General features: G+C 44.1%; 1 protein-coding gene across 3 annotated transcripts in view; it reads right to left on the bottom strand.

The window, feature by feature from the left end:
- FANCM (FA complementation group M) overlaps positions 1–17,911 on the bottom strand; it is a 174,236-nt gene that overhangs the window by 104,614 nt on the left and 51,711 nt on the right. The gene's annotated exons all lie outside the window — the stretch shown is intronic.

Below are 17,911 nucleotides of genomic sequence, written 5' to 3'. Positions count from 1 at the left end.
TTTATAGTATAGCAGATGGATACTGCCCACATTACATCCCATTTCAGTGTTCTCCACTGTCAGTGTAAGTTTCTTGTGTCTTCCAGGCTGTAAGTATTTTTTTTTTAATTTAATTCTGTTCATACACATTATGCAAGCCTGTTTTCCACTTCAGTGGAGCAAGGAAAATGACCTGCTCCAAGTCATCTTAATACTGTTTTTCTCCTTTGTTCCTTTGCCAAAGGTGGTCAGGAATTTTTCCATATACTTAGTTTTGCATGAGCGCTTACTCTACAGTTTTATTATTAGAGTAATCAGATTTGCACTAGACAAATGGCTTTTTCAATATGTTGGTCCATTTGGGTAGCAGTATCAAAAGTGTCTTAGCACTCTGTAACACCATGACAAGTTTTCTCCAAAGACATCTTTGGCTTAATTTGACAAGAGACCATTAACTCTGAATTCATGCTAGCTGTATGCACTAGGAATTAGACTGAGGTAGTGTCTATACTAACTATGTTTACAAAATTTCCCAGAGGTTGTAGGATGAGTTCAGTTGAATTGGTGTAAAAGCCAGTGAAAGCTGTAACATTCAGAAATTCTGGATGGCAAACCTGTTTATAACCATTTTTGTTAAACATGATGAAAAACAAGGCTAACTGCAATAGTAAGTACTGGTCTGCTTGTTGGAATCTTGGGTAACAACAGCTCCCACCAGTTTTAACACTGGTTAAGGCTAAACAGAGGGAAATGGTTTGGGAAAGTTTCCCCTGTATCTAGAGTGAAATGTACTAACAGCAGGAAATCAATATCAGATAAATCACAGTTTTAGAAGTAGAACAACATGTTTATTCCAGACGTCAACTATTCCAGTTTTACTTTGCACATACCTACAATATTCTGATCTCTTTAACTATGGCAGTTATCAAGTCTACGATTCATCTACGTGTACCCATTACGATGACAACTTAGCGTAGCTCTTTTTGCCCACTTGCTTCAACTTATTATGCAATTTGTATTGTTCTGGCTCCTTATTTTGCATTTGCTAGGTTAGACATACTAGGGCACTTGAAGGCAAGTCCTGGGGGAGGGAAGAGCAATAAACTGCCTCGCTCATCTACAGAGATTTCCCCCACATCCCCCAAAGAATCACCAATGGGAAAGGAAAGGGAGTGGGAGAGGAGGGAGTGGGCTTCAGTAAAGGAACATATCTCCATCCCTGCAAGTGACAGACCTGTTAGATGTGGAAAACCTAAGTAGGCGACTATAAAGTCAGCAGACTAAGCAGCCCATTACGAAGTGAGCTGTAGACTGTTTATTGGAAAATGAGTCTGCGGCTCCAACTACCAGCGTAATGCTCTGTAGGGTGGATCTGGGTCTGCTTCTCTTGCCTCCTTCTGTGGTTTTGCATTGGGAGACAGAAATGATCTGCCTCTAGGACCATAATAAAATGCTGAGACTAATGTAGCAGGTTCATGCAGCTTGTCAGTAGCAATTTCTACTTTGGGAGAACTGCCTTCATATCATTGTGTCACTTGCTCCCTCCTGGGAGGAAATGAAGCAAAGTAGGAAAGATCAAGGGGATTGCTTGCTGCTTCACTGTTGGGGCTTCCTGACTCTTTTCTGGCTCAGGAGAAGGCAACTAGGGTGACCCCTTCCTGAGCTGGCCAGAAAATGAGTAGAGCTTATTGTCTATGCACTGTCGGGCAATAAGTGCATGAATATCAAGTTTTCCCTCTAGGCTTTTTTCTGCTTGATTGCTAGGCTACGGGGGGCATATGCTGCTGTAGTACTTCAGGAAGAAAGGGAAGCCAAGAATCCAATGTCTGTCCTAAAAGCCAGTGAAAAACACTTGCCCAGATTTCTGCATCAGAAATTTAAAAACATTAACGTTTATTTTAACTTAGAAAAAAAACAGAACATCCTAAATCTCTTGCAGCAAGGAGTTCTTGTTCACTTTGCCTGTATCTGTGAAGGCAGAATAAAAGTGGCATGCTCTTCAGCAGAACAATTATACCCCATGAGCCAGTAAGTCAGTTCTTCTCCAAAAGACCTATTGTAGAATCTGTAGGGACCTTACTGAGCTGAAGAAATACATATTCTATGGCATATATCAATGTAACCTGTAAATGACAGCCACTAACCACTAAAATTAACAACATGATGGGACTTGAGTGAGATCTGCATTACACATTGGAATAAAATATTTAAATAACCAACGTGATTTGAGCAGGTCAGGGGAGACATTTACTGGAATGGAGTGCTGTAAACTACTATATTCTAAGAGAAGCAATAACTTCTATAATGCAGTACTACTATTAGATCAAAGAAATACTTCAAGATGAGAACATGAAAGACCTGAAGACAAAAGTGTAGTGTGCATTACACCCAAAGACCTATATAGTGTACATTAGTATTTGAATATAAGCTAATAAACATAAACCAGACTTCTAACTAAAAAATAACGTATACAAAATATAAAGGCAAACATTTTTCCTTTAAAAGGAGCCAATGCCTGGGCTAAATTTTAATAACATCATAGCTATGGTTTTATGTAAAGGTTTTTTGGGTTTGTTTACACTATTATTTCTTGTAATTAGATACATCTTTTTAATTTTTCATTGTGTGTGCTTGTTTTCATCTCCCTGACCTAATTTGCAGTATGGAAGAAAATGATATCACCACTACATACACAGTGTACAAGCACTGACTAGCTGATCCAATCATCTTCTACAAAACAAACCAAGAATGACTATTATGAAAGACAGCAGGACTCAGACACCTGGAGCTTCAAAACTGAAGCAGATAAGGACAGTAAACATAACCTACTTAGAAAAGATACAGCAACATGCATCACTCAGATACAAGTGAATTATTACATTTAACTAATCTCCCAGTATTTGATTTAAATCACCTATAATTAAAAAGCAGAGTAACTGAAAATCATTTCAATCTTTCCAGGACATTTTAGTTATACATAATAGTATAAAAATGTTTTTTAAAACAGAACTGTAGAACAAGTAAATTTTCTTTTAAATTTAAATATGAAATTCTCAATAGTGCCTGAGAATTTTTATACCTCATTGAGATCAGTTAAAGCAGTTGAATATATTACCAACAGTATATACAAAGACATGCATACATAATTATCTCACTTTGTCAAGTGGGAAAGTAGCCAAGAATGCAGTGGCATATGGTATCAAATTAAATAAAATATTTTTCCTTACTGAACAAAATCAACATAACTTTCACCACTTAAAAACTGATCAATTTTGTCCCCACACCACCTAAGGTACTAAACCACAAAAAAGTTTCCCACGGCCCACTAATATCCTCAAGTATACATGGAATCATTTGAGACCTGAACTCAAATCTAGCATAGACTGCAGTATAGATGTTTTAATATATTTAAGAATATGCACATTACGTCAAATCTGATAAGATATTTTTTTTTTTAAGAACCCCTGTGATCTCTCACTAGTTCATGACATTAATTTGTTCTCTTTCGGCCTAAATAAAAATAAAGGCTGTAGGATTATTTCTAGAGACAGAAGATTTAGGCAGGAAATAAATGACCAGTCTAATGACAGGGTTTAACTCCACACTAAGTTTCCCGCAGTTAAAATTATCTTTAACAGTAGATGATGATCCGGAAAAAAAAGATTTAATAGCTTGCACATAGAGAAGTCAGTCTAAATTGCATCTTTCTGGGGAGAAGGATTAGTTTGAGGGGAACTATCATCTTAAGAACAAAAGAACGGCCATGCTGGGTCAGACCAATGATCCTTCTAGCGCAGTATCCTGTCTTCCCAAAATGTTCAATACTAGCTGCTTCAGAGGGAATTAACAGAACAGACAGTCATCAAGTGATCCATCCCCTGACGTCGACTCCAAACTTCTGGAAGTCAGAGGCTAGGGACAGCCAGAGCATGGAGTTGCATCCTTGGCTACTATCCTCCATGAATTTATCCAATTCTTTTTTAAACCCTCTTATAGTTTTGGCCTGCATAACATCCCCTGGCAACGAGTTCCATAGGTTGACTGCGGTGTATGAAGATATACTTCCTCTTGTTTTAAACCTGCTGCCTATTAATTGTATTAGGTGACTCCTGGTTCTTGTGTTATGTGATTGATTGTATCCTCTTAAAAATAAAGATGTGAAGATCTAATCCAAACCTGGCCTCCCATAATCACAGGAAGTTCAAAGTCTGACCTCCTGTCATAACACAAACTATGGGGCTTCCCCAAAATAATTCCTACAGCATATCTTTTAGAAAAACATTCTTCCCCACTTCCAGAAAGCGGTAGACCTTAAGGAAAGTTAGGCACACAGAGGCTGTTTATTTTTTTAAGATCTGTTTTCTCTTAAATGCTTTGAATTCAAGAAAATCGGGAACATTTTATCCATAGAATTACCAAATATTAAGAGACAAATGATACACTGCTATACTACCTTGAAATCCTTTTTTAAATTCTTCAAAACTAAGCTGACATCCAAAGCTAAATAAACTTGCCGGCAAGTTAAAGAAGTATGGCCTGGATGAATGGACTATAAAGGTGGATAGAAAGCTGGCTAGATTGTCGGGCTCAACGGGTAGTGATCAACGGCTCGATGTCTAGTTGGCAGCCGGTATCAAGCAGAGTGCCCCAGGGGTCGGTCCTGGGCTGGTTTTGTTCAACATCTTTCTTAATGATCTGGATGATGGGATGAATTGCACCCTTAGCTAATTCGCATATGACACTAAGCTGCGGGGAAAGGTAGATAACGCTGGAGGGTAGGGATAGGGTCTAGAGTGACCTAGACAAATTGGAGCATTGGGCCAAAAGAAATCTGATGAGGTTCAACAAGGATAAGTGCAGAGTCCTGCATTTAGGAAGGAAGAATCCCATGCACAGCTACAGGCTGAGGACCGACTGGCTACGCAGCATTTCTGCAGAAAAGAACCTAGGTGATACAGTGGACGAGAAGCTGGATATGAATCAACAGTGTGCCCTTGTTGCCAAGAAGGCTAATGGCATTTTGGGCTGTATAAGTAGGGGCATTGCTAGCAGATCGAGGGACATGATCATTCCCCTCTATTCAGCATTGGTGAGGCCTCATCTGGAGTACTATCCAGTTTTGGGCCCCACACTACAAGAAGAATGTTTTGGAAAATTGGAGAGAGTCCAGCGGAGGGCAACAAAAATGATTAGGGGGCTGGACCACATGACTTATGAGGAGAGGCTGAGGGAACTGGGATTGTTTAGTCTTCAGAAAAGAAGAATAGAGGGGGGATTTGATAGCTGCTTTCAAAAGGGGGTTCCAAAGAGGATGGAACTAGACTGTTCTCAGTGGTAGCAGATGACGGAACAAAGAGTAAGGATCTCAAGTTGCAGTGGGGGAGGCTTAGGTTGGATATTAGGAAAAACTTTTTCACTAGGAGGGTGGTGAAGCACTGGAATGGGTTACCTAGGGAGATGGTGGAATCTCCTTCCTTAGAGGTTTTTAAGGTCAGGCTTGACAAAGCCCTAGCTGGGATGATTTACTTGGGGATTGGTCCTGCTTTGAGCAGTGGGTTGGACTAGATGACCCCCTGAGGTCCTTCCAACCCTGATATTCTATGATTCTAAACCCAGACTTGGTATGGAACTCATTGTAGTGTACCCAATAACAGTACCTATATCCCTCCTTAAGTTGTCTTTGTGAAAATTATATAAATTCATTCAGATCCTTCAGCCTTTCCTTACTTCTCACCTGCTTTCTGGGCAGATGAATATATATTATTCATAAAAAAATTCAGAGGCTTAGGTTCCTTTCAAGATCTTGCAGTAATTTTTTTTCTCTTTCTCTTTTCAAAGTTGTCTGAGGCTACACAGAACAGAATCCACACAGTTTTCTTGCCTTTGTATTCATTAAGCTAAAAACAGATATCATAGTCTTGTATAACCAATTTTAAACTAAAATGAAAAGGAAAAAACAGTTACCTACCTTTCCTAATTTTGTTCTTCGAGATGTATAGCTCATGTCCATTTCATTCTAGGTGTGTGTGCACCCATGTGCACAGTCCTCAGAGATTTTTGCCTTTGTGGTATCCGTAGGGTCAGCTGTGGTGCCCCCTTGAGTGTCATGCTCACGCGCTGGTATATTAGGTGCTGCCAACCCTACGCCCTCTCAGTTCCTTCTTGCTGGCAACTCCAATAGAGGGGTAGGTGGGTGGGTAATGGAATGGACATGAGCAACACATCTTGAAGAACAACAGTTATGAAAGGTAGGTAACTGTTTTTTTGTTGGTTGGTTGGTTGGTTGTTTTTTGACTGCTTGCTCATGTCAATTACATTTTAGGTGACTCACAAACTGTATACTCAGAGGTGGGCTGGGAGTTCACAGTCTGGCAGCTTGCAGTACTACTTTACCGAAGCCAGCATCATCCCAGGACTGGATAAGTGTATAATGGGACGTGAACTGTGGACAGACGACCAGGTGGCCGCCCTACAGATGTCCTGGAAAAGCACTTGGGCTAGGAAAGCTGCCAAAGAGACTTGCACCCTGGTTGAAAGGGCAGTTATAATCGCCAGAGGTAGCACCTTTGCCTGATCATAGCATCAGCAAATGCAGGCAGTAATCCAAGAAAAAATTCTTTGAGCCAACACTGGACGATCTTTTATCCTGTTGGTCACTGTAACAAATAATTGTGTTGACATGTGGAATGGCTTCATCCTTTCAATGTAGAAGGCTAGTGCTCTCCTGACATCTAGAGCATTCAACCTATGCTCCTCCTCTGACTGATGCAGCTTTGGAAAAAAGACAGGTAAGTAAATGTCCTGGCCAGTATGAAACTGAGAGACCACCTTGGACAGGAAAGCCGATTGTGGCTGCAGCTGGACATTGTCTTTGTAATAGACCATATAGGGAGGTAAGCACCCTAATCTCAGAGACTCAGCAGGCAGATGTTATTCCAACCAAGAACGCAACCTTCCAGGAAACAAGAAGAAGAGAGCAGGAAGCCAGAGGCTCAAAGGGGGCACAAGTTTCAGGTCCCACGAAGCAACGGGGTCCCTGCCGTGTAGGTAGAGGTGCTCGAGGCCCTTGAGGAACTTGGCAGTCATGTCCTGGGTGAAAACCAACCTACCCTGGAGCGGCGGATGGAAGGTCAAGATAGTGGCCTAGTGCAGTAGTTTTCAAACTTTTTTTTCTGGCAAAGCATTTGAAGAAAATTCTTGATGCCCGCGACCCAATGGAGCTGGGGATGAGGGGTTTGGGAGGGGCTCAGAGCTGGGGCAGAGGGTTGGAATGCAGGGGTCAGGGCTGTGGGGTGGGGCCGGGAATGAGAGGTTCAAGGTTTGGGAGGGCTCAGGGCTGGGGTAAGGGGGTGGGGTGCGGGAGGGAGTCAGGGCTCTGGGATGAGGGTGCTGGCTCTGGGGTGGGGTGCATGAACGGGCTCTAGGTTGGGGGGGGACTCAGTGCTGGGACAGAGGATTGGGGTGCGGGCTTACCTCAGGTGGCTCCTAGTCAGTGGTGCAATAGGGGTGCTAAGGCAGGCTTCCTGCCTGTTCTGGCACTGCGGATTGCGCTGCACCCCAGAAGCAGCCAACAGCAAGTCTGGCTCCTAGGCAGAGGCACACAAGCTGCTCCGTGCGGCTCTCAGCCCCAGACACCACCCCCCCACAAACTGCAGAGTGTAACCTGAAGATATTATATCGAGCACCCAATGATCTGAGGTCAGCCAAGACCAGGCCAACCGGAAATGGCACAGGAGATTGAGGAAAAAGTGGGAGACTGGAGCGCTGTCCTCGAGCGCATCCCCAAAATGTCTCCTTCTAGTCTCCTTGGTTCCCGGAAGGGCCAGGCTGAGCAGATGAACGGGAAGACGATGGGTGTCGCCGCTTAGACCCCTTGTCTCTATCCTTTCTCCTGTAGGTGTTCAGCCGGGGAGTCCCCCAGGACCTGGACTGGGGAGGTGGATGACAGAACAGCTTCCTGGCCTGCTATGGGGTATGAAGGCCCAAGGAGTGGAGAGTGGCACAGGAGTCTTTAAAGTCATGGAGCCTTGTGTTCATGAGCTCAGAGAAGAGCCCTGCCCCCTCTAATGGGAGGTCCTGAATACTGGCCTGCATCTCCTGGGATAACCCGGAGAACTGCAAGCAGGAGCTGCGCCTCATGGCCACTGCAAAGGTGACCACCCTGGCTGAGTCTGTAGCATCCCAGGCCATTTGCAGGGCCCCTCTCGCCATTGCTGTGCCTTTGTCCACGAAAGCGGCGAACTCCTGGGCTCAGTCCTGTGGGAGGGCCTCCTAGTATTTCGTAGAATATTAGGGTTGGAAGAGACCTCAGGAGGTCATCTAGTCCAATCCCCTGCTCAAAGCAGGGCCAACACCAACTAAATCATCCCAACCAAGGCTTTGTCAAGCTGGACCTTAAAAACCTCTAAGGATGGAGATTCCACCACCTCCTTAGGTAACCAGTGCTTCACCACCCTCCTAGTGAAATAGTGTTTCCTAATATCCAACCTAAACCTCCCCCACTGCAATTTGAGACCACTTCTTCTTATTCTTTCATCTGCCACCACTGAGAACAGTCGAGCTCCATCCTCTTTGGAACCCCTCTTCCAGTAGTTGAAGGCTGCCATCAAATCCCCCCTCACTCTTCTCTTCTGCAGACTAAATAACCCCAGTTCCCTCAGCCTCTCCTCGCAAGTCATGTGCCCCAATCCCCTAATCATTTTTGTTGCCCTCTGCTGGACTCTCTCCAATTTGTCCACATCCCTTGTGTAGTGGGGGACCAAAACTGGACGCAATACTCCAGGTGTGGCCTCACCAGTGTCGAATAGAGAGGAATAATCAGTTCCCTCGATCTGCTGGCAATTATCCTACTAATACAGCCCAATATGCCGTTGGCCTTCTTGGCAACGAGCGCACACTGCTGACTCATATCCAGCTTCTCGTCCACTGTAATCCCCAGGTCCCTTTCTGCAGAGCTGCTGCTTAGCCAGTCGGTCCCCAGTCTGTAGCGGTGCATGGGATTCTTCCTTCCTAAGTGCATGACTCTGCACCTGTCTTTGTTGAACCTCATCAGATTTCTTTTGGCCCAATCCTCCAATTTGTCTAGGTCACTCTGGACCCTATCCCTACCCTCCAGCGTTATCTACCTCTCCCCGCAGCTTAATGTCATCTGCGAATTGGCTGAGGATGCAATTCATCCCATCATCCAGATCATTAAGAAAGATTTTGAACAAAACCAGCCCCAGGACCGACCCCTGGGGCACTCTGCTTGATACCGGCTGCCAACTAGACATCGAGCCGTTGATCAGTACCCGTTGAGCCCGACAATCTAGCCAGCTTTCTATCCACCTTTATAGTCCATTCATCCAGTCCATACTTTTTCAACTTGCTGGCAAGAATACTGTGGGAGACCGTATCAAAAGCTTTGCTAAAGTCAAGATATATCACATCCACCACTTTTCCCATATCCATAGAGCCAGTTATCTCATCATAGAAGGCAATCAGGTTGGTCAGGCATGATTTGCCCTTGGTGAATCCATGCTGACTGTTCCTGATCATCTTCCTCTCCTCCAAGTGCTTCAAAATGCATTCCTGGAGGACCTGCTCTATGATTTTGCCGGGGACTGAAGTGAGGCTGACCAGTCTGTAGTTCCCTGGGTTCTCTTTCTTCGCTTTTTTAAATATGGGCACTATATTTGCCTTTTTCCAATCATCTGGGACCTCCCCTGATTTCCACGAATTTTCAAAGATAATGGCCAATGGCTCTGCAATCACATCAGCCAACTCCCTCAGCACCCTTGGATGCATTAGATCTGGACCCATGGACTTGCGCACCTCCAGCTTCTCTAAATAGTCCTTAACCAGTTCTTTCACTATTGAGGGCTGCTCACCTCCTCCCAATACTGTTTTGCCCAGTGCTGCAGTCTGGGAGCTCACCCTGACTGTGAAGACCGTTGCAAAAACAGCATTGAGTACTTCAGCTTTTTACACATCATCTGTCACTATGTTGCCTCCCTCATTCAGTAAGGGTACCACACTTTTCCTGACCACCTTCTTGTTGCTAATATACCTGTAGAAACCCTTCTTGTTACCCTTCACATCCCTTGCTAGCTGCAATTCCAATTATGCCTTGGCCTTCCTGATTACACCCCTGCATGCTCTAGCAATATCTTTATACTCCTCCCTAATCATCATCTGTCCAAATTTCCACTTCTTGTAAGCTTCCTTTTTGAGTTTAAGCTCACTGAAGATTTCACTGTTAAGCCAAGCTGGTCGCCTGCCATATTTGCTATTCTTTCTGCACTTTGGGACGGTTTGTTCCTGTGCCCTCAATAAGGCTTCTTTAAAATACAGCCAGCTCTCCTGGACTCCTTGCCCCCTCATATTAGCTTCCCAGGGGATCCTGCCCATCAATTCCCTAAGGGAGTCAAAGTCTGCTTTTCTGAAGTCCAGGGTCTGTATATTGCTACTCTCCTTTCTTCCTTTTGTCAGGATCCTGAACTCAACCATCTCATGGTCACTGCTGCCTAAGTTGCCCACTTTTACTTCCCCTACCAATTCTTCCCGGTTTGCGAGCAGCAGGTCAAGAGGAGCGCGGCCCGTAGTTGGTTCCTCCAGAACCTGTACCAGGAAGCTGTCCCCAACACTCTCCAAAAACTTCCTGGATTGTCTGTGCATTGCTGTATTGCTCTCCCAGCAGATGTTAGGGTGATTGAAGTCCCCCATTAGAACCAGGGTCTGTGATCTGGAAACTTCAGTTAGTTGTCCGAAGAAAGCCTCGTCTACCCCATCCTTCTGATCCGGTGGTCTATAGCACACGCCTACCATGACATCGCCCTTGTTGCTCTCGCCTCTAAACTTAACCCAAAGACTCTCAACAGGCTTTTCTCCAGTTTCAAACTGGAGCTCTGAGCAATCATACTACTCTCTTACATAAAATGCAACTCCTCCACCTTTCCTCCCATACCTGTCCTTCCTGAACAGTTTATACCCCTCCATAACAGTGCTCCAGTCATGTGAACTGCCTCATCAAGTTTCTGTTATTCCAATCACGTCATAGTTCCTTGATTGTGCCAGGACTTCGACTTCTTCCAATTTTCTAAGAGAGTCCCACAGATTAAAATTGTACCTCCTAACAGAGCCTGGTGGTTAGACACCTGAAACTGCAGGCTGGCTGTCAAATAAACGTTTCTGCCAAACAAGTCTAGTCTCTTGGCATCTTTGTTTTTTGGAGTGCCACTGACTTGGCCCTGCCTGTCCCTTTCATTCACAGTGGACATGACCAGTGACGTTGCTGGAGGGTGGGTGTATGAATATTTGAACCCTTTTGCAGGGACGTAGTACTTCTTTTCTGCCTTCTTAGAAGTAGGCAGAATGGAAGAGGGGGGCTGCCACAGTGAGTTGCAAACCTTAAGGACCCCTGGGTGGACAGGCAGTGTGACCCAGTCTGGGGTGGAAGAGGATACAATATTAAGAGATCAGACTTCTCTGTGAACTCCTCAATTTTTAAGTTCAAATAGGCAGTCACCCTTTTAAGGAGGGCCTAGTGCTCCTTGAAGTCATCAGAAGGACTCCCCTTTTGGAAGGGACCTGCTACCGCTTCATCCAAAATGACAATGATGATTGCACTGCTCTCCAGGGATGGCGCCTTACGTGTTGGAGTTTCCTGCACTGCCTCCATGTCAAATTCAGTACTGTGTTCTGACTGTGGTGCCGGCAGCAGTTTGTCAGAGGTGGTGAGGGAGGACTGGTGGGAATATGGGACCGGATCATCAGTACAGTCCATGGGTTCCAGCATGGTCATTGAGTGGGCCACTGTCCCTGCTACCATGCCGCTGCTGCAGATGCCACACTGGTCTCGTGGGTCAGCAGCAAATCACCCCTCCTTGGCAAGGGGCTGAACTCCTGGCATGACTCGTACCATTGCCCTTCTGGCGACCAGGGTGGAGCCTTGGAGGCCTGTGTCTGCCAACTGACCCTGGTTGGCGACTGGTGAGATGAGGGCAAGGATCGGTGCCTTCCTGACAAATGATACCAGGGAGGTGGAGACCAGTGCCGTGATAGGGAGCAATCCCGCCCCAGTGGGGATCGACATCTAAGAGACCATCTAGGTGAAGATGACCTTCACCATGACAATCTTTGGCGGGAAACTCGCCAGTACCAGGGATACAGGGATTGGTGCCTCAACTCTGGTGTTCCATGCCTTGTAGGAAGAGAGTGCGGCTCTAGGGTCCTGGGCCTTCTGACCAAAGACCAAGAGTGCGGTGCTGGGGTCCTAGCCGCAGAGATGGGTATCTATGCCTGCGGTCCCAAATCCAGGCCCCGAGTCTCAGAGCCCAGGTCATTTGACTCAGGCTTGCAAGGCGAAAAATAGCAGTGTAGACATTTGGGCTCAGGCTGGAGCCCAGGCTCTGAGGCCCACCCCCATCATGGGATTTCAGAGCCTGAATGTCTACCCTGGAATTTTTAGCCCTGCAGCCTGCAAGACAGCTGACATGGGCCAACCACAGCCATGCTGCGGGTTTTTTACAGCAGTGTAGATATACCCAAAGAGATTACAGTTAAATGGTCATCAAAGCTTCAGCTGTCTGGATGCACCTCATGCAACATTTCTACATCTGTCCGTATGTGCAGCTTGACTGCTTTGAAATACTACACATCCTGCAATAAGAAGAATCAAGAGTATTCATTGTCCTTTTATCACATGATGGCATGAAAAATGCTAGTGATGACACATTGTAATCTCAGTTTGTAAAATTGAATAATTGCTTCTCTGTTGTGTCTTTAATCCCCTTGAGAACATCAAAAAGCACTCCAACTGCAGCACAATTCTCTCCAAATAGCTGTGTTTCTTAGCCAGCACAGACACAGTCTCGTTAAACTCCAATTGATACTGCTGGAAAGGATGATGGCTAAGCAATGTATTCATGTTGAGCCCATCACCCTGGTATCTGGGCACAAACAGGATGGGTTATTTAGGAGTATTGCAAACATATTGCTTCAGAGTCAGTTTATCCCTACAACCTTAGCCACCATTAGATATATCAGAAATGCAATGCATTTGATTGTATGTATGCATGCTATATCACTATGTATCAAAAGAGCATCACATTGATCTGTAGCCTTGGGGTCCTTTTGGAGTCTTTGCTCCTGATGGAGTCTCAAATAGTCTCAAATAGTCTCAAAGAGTCTCAAATCTTACAGCAGTGAAAGATGACTTTTTCCACCTGAAAATGGCTAAAAGCCTGTGCCCCCATCCTGTCAGATGATGACTTGAACACAGCAATGCATACCTGTGTGACCTCCAGGCTGGAGGTCTACTATAATTCACTATGACTACCTATGAGTATGCAAATCTTTACAAAACTTCAGTCCAGAACGCAGCCTGCCCCCAGAACACAAACAGTGGAATACAGCAGGTCACCCTGATGTTACCACACTACTAAATCAAATTCAGAATCTGATCTTAATTTTCAAAATCCTCTGTGTAACTGTCTGAATAGGACACCTCTCTCAGTGCAATAATTCTCTTTCAAGTACATTTCCTCACAAGTTAGGAATTTGTCAACCTGAAGAGTGGAGCCTGTGAAAATGAGAGACCAGGCTTGGCAACAGGGCCATGCCTTTGGCACCTGTGACTGAAGCTATTTAGAATGACGTTGTGGCCTTCAGAACCACATGCAAGACTCACTCATTTGACTTGGCTTTCCTGCAGTCTCAGGGCTGGTCTACACTATGGGGGAAAATCGATTTAAGATACGCAACTGCAGCTACGTGAATAACGTAGCTGAAGTCGAAGCATCTTATATCGAATTACCTACCGTCCTCACGGCACGGGATCGATGTCCGCGGTTCCCATGTCGACTCAGCTACCGCCGTTTGGGTTGGTGGAGTTCCGGAGTCGACAGGAGCGCGTTCGGGGATAGATATATCACGTCTAGATGAGACGCGATATATCGATCCCCGAGAAATCGATTGCTACCCGCCAATACGGCAGGTAGTGAAGACGTACCCTCAGTTAAAACCAGAAAAGTAGCAAAAAAGAGGATAGACCAAAAGGAGGTGATGTCAAGAAGAAGTAAAGGGATAGAAAAGAGAAGAGAGAGGAACTAAAAACTAATTAAAACTCCAAAAAAGGACACACAAATCCAACTGCCTTGAGGTGAGTAGAGAAGAAATAATGCAATGGGCCTTTTTAAGATTTGGATTTGATTCTTTACCAGGTGCTTGGATACCACAATGTTGGGTGATGTTATAAGAAAAATATATATGGTGGTCAAATCTATTTGAAGATTCTGCACAACGTGCCTGGAATTCTGTGCAGACAAGACTGCATCTTGGGTTGTACCTCTGCATTCCTAATTCCAAACAACAATGCCACATACAGACCAGATCACAAAACAGTTCCTTTCTGCCCACTCCTAGACTGATTCTGATGGAAACCCTCCATATGCGCTGAGTTTCTAACGTGCCGGGGGTGGTCCCCCAGCTCCGCCCCCACTGCACCCCTTCCCCCAAGGCCCCACCCCACCCTGCCTCTTCCTGCCCCGTTCCACATCCTCCCCCATGCGTGCCCAGCCCTTGCTCCTCCCCCACCCCAGAGCCTCCTGCATGCCATGGAACAGTTGATCTGCAGTGGGCGAGAGGCGCTGGGGGAAGGGGGAGGCGCTGACTGGTGGGGCTGCCGGCAGGTGGGAGGCACTCAGGGGAGGGGGAGGTGCTGATAAGGGGGCGGCCAGCAGATGCTAAGTATCCACCATTTTTTTTGTGGGTGCTCCAGGGCTGGGAAACACTGTGGCCCTGGGGGGAGGGGGGGGGGGGGACACTGTGTGGGACAACATGGAGGCAGCATAGGCTGCCCTGGGGCCCTGGAACTCCATCCAGGCCAGGCCATGAGAGCGAGTGATGCAACGCAGGTGTAATGTCACAATCTGCTGCTTTGCTGTTACAGTAATATTTGCTGAAGCCACCACCCTCACTCTGCCCTTATTTGGGACTCCAATGTGTTCCCTGCTGTTTATGGGGGTTCAAGGGTGCATGGGGGGCGCAGAATTTGTGCATGAGGGGGAGGAGGAATGAATGAATACACATGATGGTCAAACAGCTAGAGGAAGGAGAAAGGCAAAATCACAGGCAGGGAGTAGGAGTTGGGGGTAAGAATGGGACAGAGGCACTGTCACATATTGGGAAAAGGAGAAAACACTAGGATAGGAAGAGGTAGAGGGGATAAAGTTACCACAGATAGGGTGAGCCATCTGCAGTGGTTGCAGAAATAGGTGTGGGTGACACAGATGGAACATCTCAGCACCCACTTCCCAGGACTGTGTTCTTAAAGGCACAGTGCATCCCAATACCTAGACAAGGTAGGTCTTCTCCATCTGAAATGATGTACTGAGCTCTAAAAGGGACTTGAGTCACTGAAATATTTTACACTTACACTCCTAAAAAAATCAGAATTGTCATACATGTTTTTAGAGTTGAAAAGAATTCCTTATTAGTTTATATGTCCGCATAAAACCACAAAGCAGTACATTGTCTTATCTGCTGTTCTGATACCCTGAACTTGAGTCATGATAAAGAGATTGCACTACAGTACTTGTATGAGGTGAATAGAAAAATACAATGTTTTTTGTTTATCATTTTTACAGTGCAATTATTTGTAATAAAAATAATAATATAAAGTGAATACTGTACACTTTGTATTCTATGTTGTAATATAAATCAATATATTTGAAAATGTAGAAAAACATCCAAAAATATTTAATAAATTTCAATTGGTATTCTATTATTTAACAGTGTGATTAACTGTGATTAATTTTTTTAGTTAATTGTGATTAATAGCTCTAATTAAAAATATTAATAGTTGATAGTAGTTTTAGCAATCACAACTAAGTAGTTTTAGTATAACATTTTCTATGTTTTTTATTGTGAATTTGTAACTTGCAATTTTTATAGTAATTTTATTATTTAGGGCTCAAAAGTCATGACATTAAAAAAAATGGATTCTTTCTATTTGCCTTTTTGTTCCTGAGTCTTCAGGTCCATAGGCCCAGATCTGGTATTTCAGCTCCTAACATCCACTGACTTCAATGGAAGTTAAGAGGCTAAACAGCTTTGTGGATCTGGGTGTAGACTCATATTTTTGTTATCTCTTCCAAAGAATCCATATACCTAAAACAGCTATACATTCCTATAACATTTAATGCTATTTTGGACTCCCTCCACCCCAATTTAAAATTAATTACAAATCCCTATTTCGTTAAGTAATTCCGCCATCTTGCAAACAGTGAAATGAATGCCTTATATTCTTCTATGACTTCATTTGGTGCATACATAGATGTTGATTTTTCTACTGAACTTATTTCTAATTACTTACTTTATGGTTATAGCGATACATATATGATACATTTCTGTGGTGTTCTTCATACTGACAAGACTACTGTTTTGTACTACCAAAATCAAAGATTTTTTAAGAGTGAATCCATTTTGTTATGTTAATCCTTTGCATTGGTCAGGCACAGAGGCATAGTGCTGACCTCACCTAGTTTACCCTTCAGTATAACTGAAGTGCATGGTCTCTGCTATGTTTTTATAGCAGGTCAGGTAATGCATGCTAGTTACTTCATGGTAAAAAACACATCTTGTCATTAGCCAAACATAACGTAAGCCTTTTTGTTCCACTAACGTCATGATCCCAGGAAAACATGATTTACAAACACATTAGAGAGACACTGTAACATCTTTTATTGGACCAACTTCACTTGGTCAGAGAGACTAGCTTTTGAGCTTATACTGCTGAAGTCGACGTACTCAGATCTACTTACCGCAGTGTATTCACTGTGGTAAGTCGATGGCTGACGCTCTCCTGTTGACTCTGCCTGTGCCTCTCACCCCGGTGGCATACCGGAGTCGATGGGAGAGTGCTCAGCGGTTGATTTATCGCATCTAGACTAGACGTGATAAACCGACCTCCGCTGGATCAATCACTGCCCATCAATCCAGCGGGTAATGTAGACTAGCCCCAACAAGCATGAAAGGGAAAGTAAGGAAGGGGGAAAAAGCAGCCTGGGGAGGCGAGATGTTAGTGGGTTATAGATTGGTGATGTTAGTGGGTTATAGATTGGTGGGTTATGACTTAGCTGATGTTGGTCCTGCTTTGGATTAGATGGCCTCCTGAGGTCTTTTCCAACCCTGACATTCTATGATTCCATGATTGTTATAATGAACTGTAAATCTGGTGTCTCTAGTCCATGATTTTCAGAGTCTAGAAAAGTTATGAATTTAAGCTCATCTTCTGAAGGTGTTCATAGTACAAGAAAAAAAGTTACAGACCAGTATCCAGACAACTGCATATAGACTCAATGGAATAACCGGATAAGGATCAAATTGTGATAATGTTAGTAAATGTTTCAGCTGCAGCCAGTAGTCATATCTTCACTAATGATTATATGTAGCTGTAAAGTTAAAAAATATAACAGAAGTTCAAGGAATATTATTTTATAACCTTACAAGTTAATTTAAATTATATTTTGCATAATTAATTGCATCATTTTTCATCTGCTATTTTTCAAAGGTTCAGTGAGACTCCTGCAAGAGGTGGGAACAGGTGTCCTGCCTTCCAGAGAGAACCAATGAAGACATCCTAAGCAATAGGAAAGAATATAGCTGCACAAAGCATGTATAGCTGTTTACAAAACACTTACATTGTATAATTATTTGTGAAGATAAATATTTTGGTTTTCTTGCAATCATACAGTTGAAATGCAAATGAGTAATATTTAGAGCAGTTCAGTTTTAATGTCCATTTGAATTAAAATATTGTTTCTAAAACCACACACAGATGCTTGTTTTGGCAAGAATGCAAGGTAAAGCAAGCCACCCCTTTTTCTACCATGGTCACATTTTCCAGATGAGACCACCACCCCTCCCTGTCCACATGTCAGAAGGTAACGAA

The sequence above is a fragment of the Mauremys reevesii genome, linkage group 4 (genome assembly GCF_016161935.1).
Source record: "Mauremys reevesii isolate NIE-2019 linkage group 4, ASM1616193v1, whole genome shotgun sequence".
NCBI lineage: Eukaryota > Metazoa > Chordata > Testudines > Geoemydidae > Mauremys > Mauremys reevesii.
The sequence above is the reverse complement of the archived record's forward strand: the minus strand, read 5'-3'. Positions and strand labels throughout refer to the sequence as shown.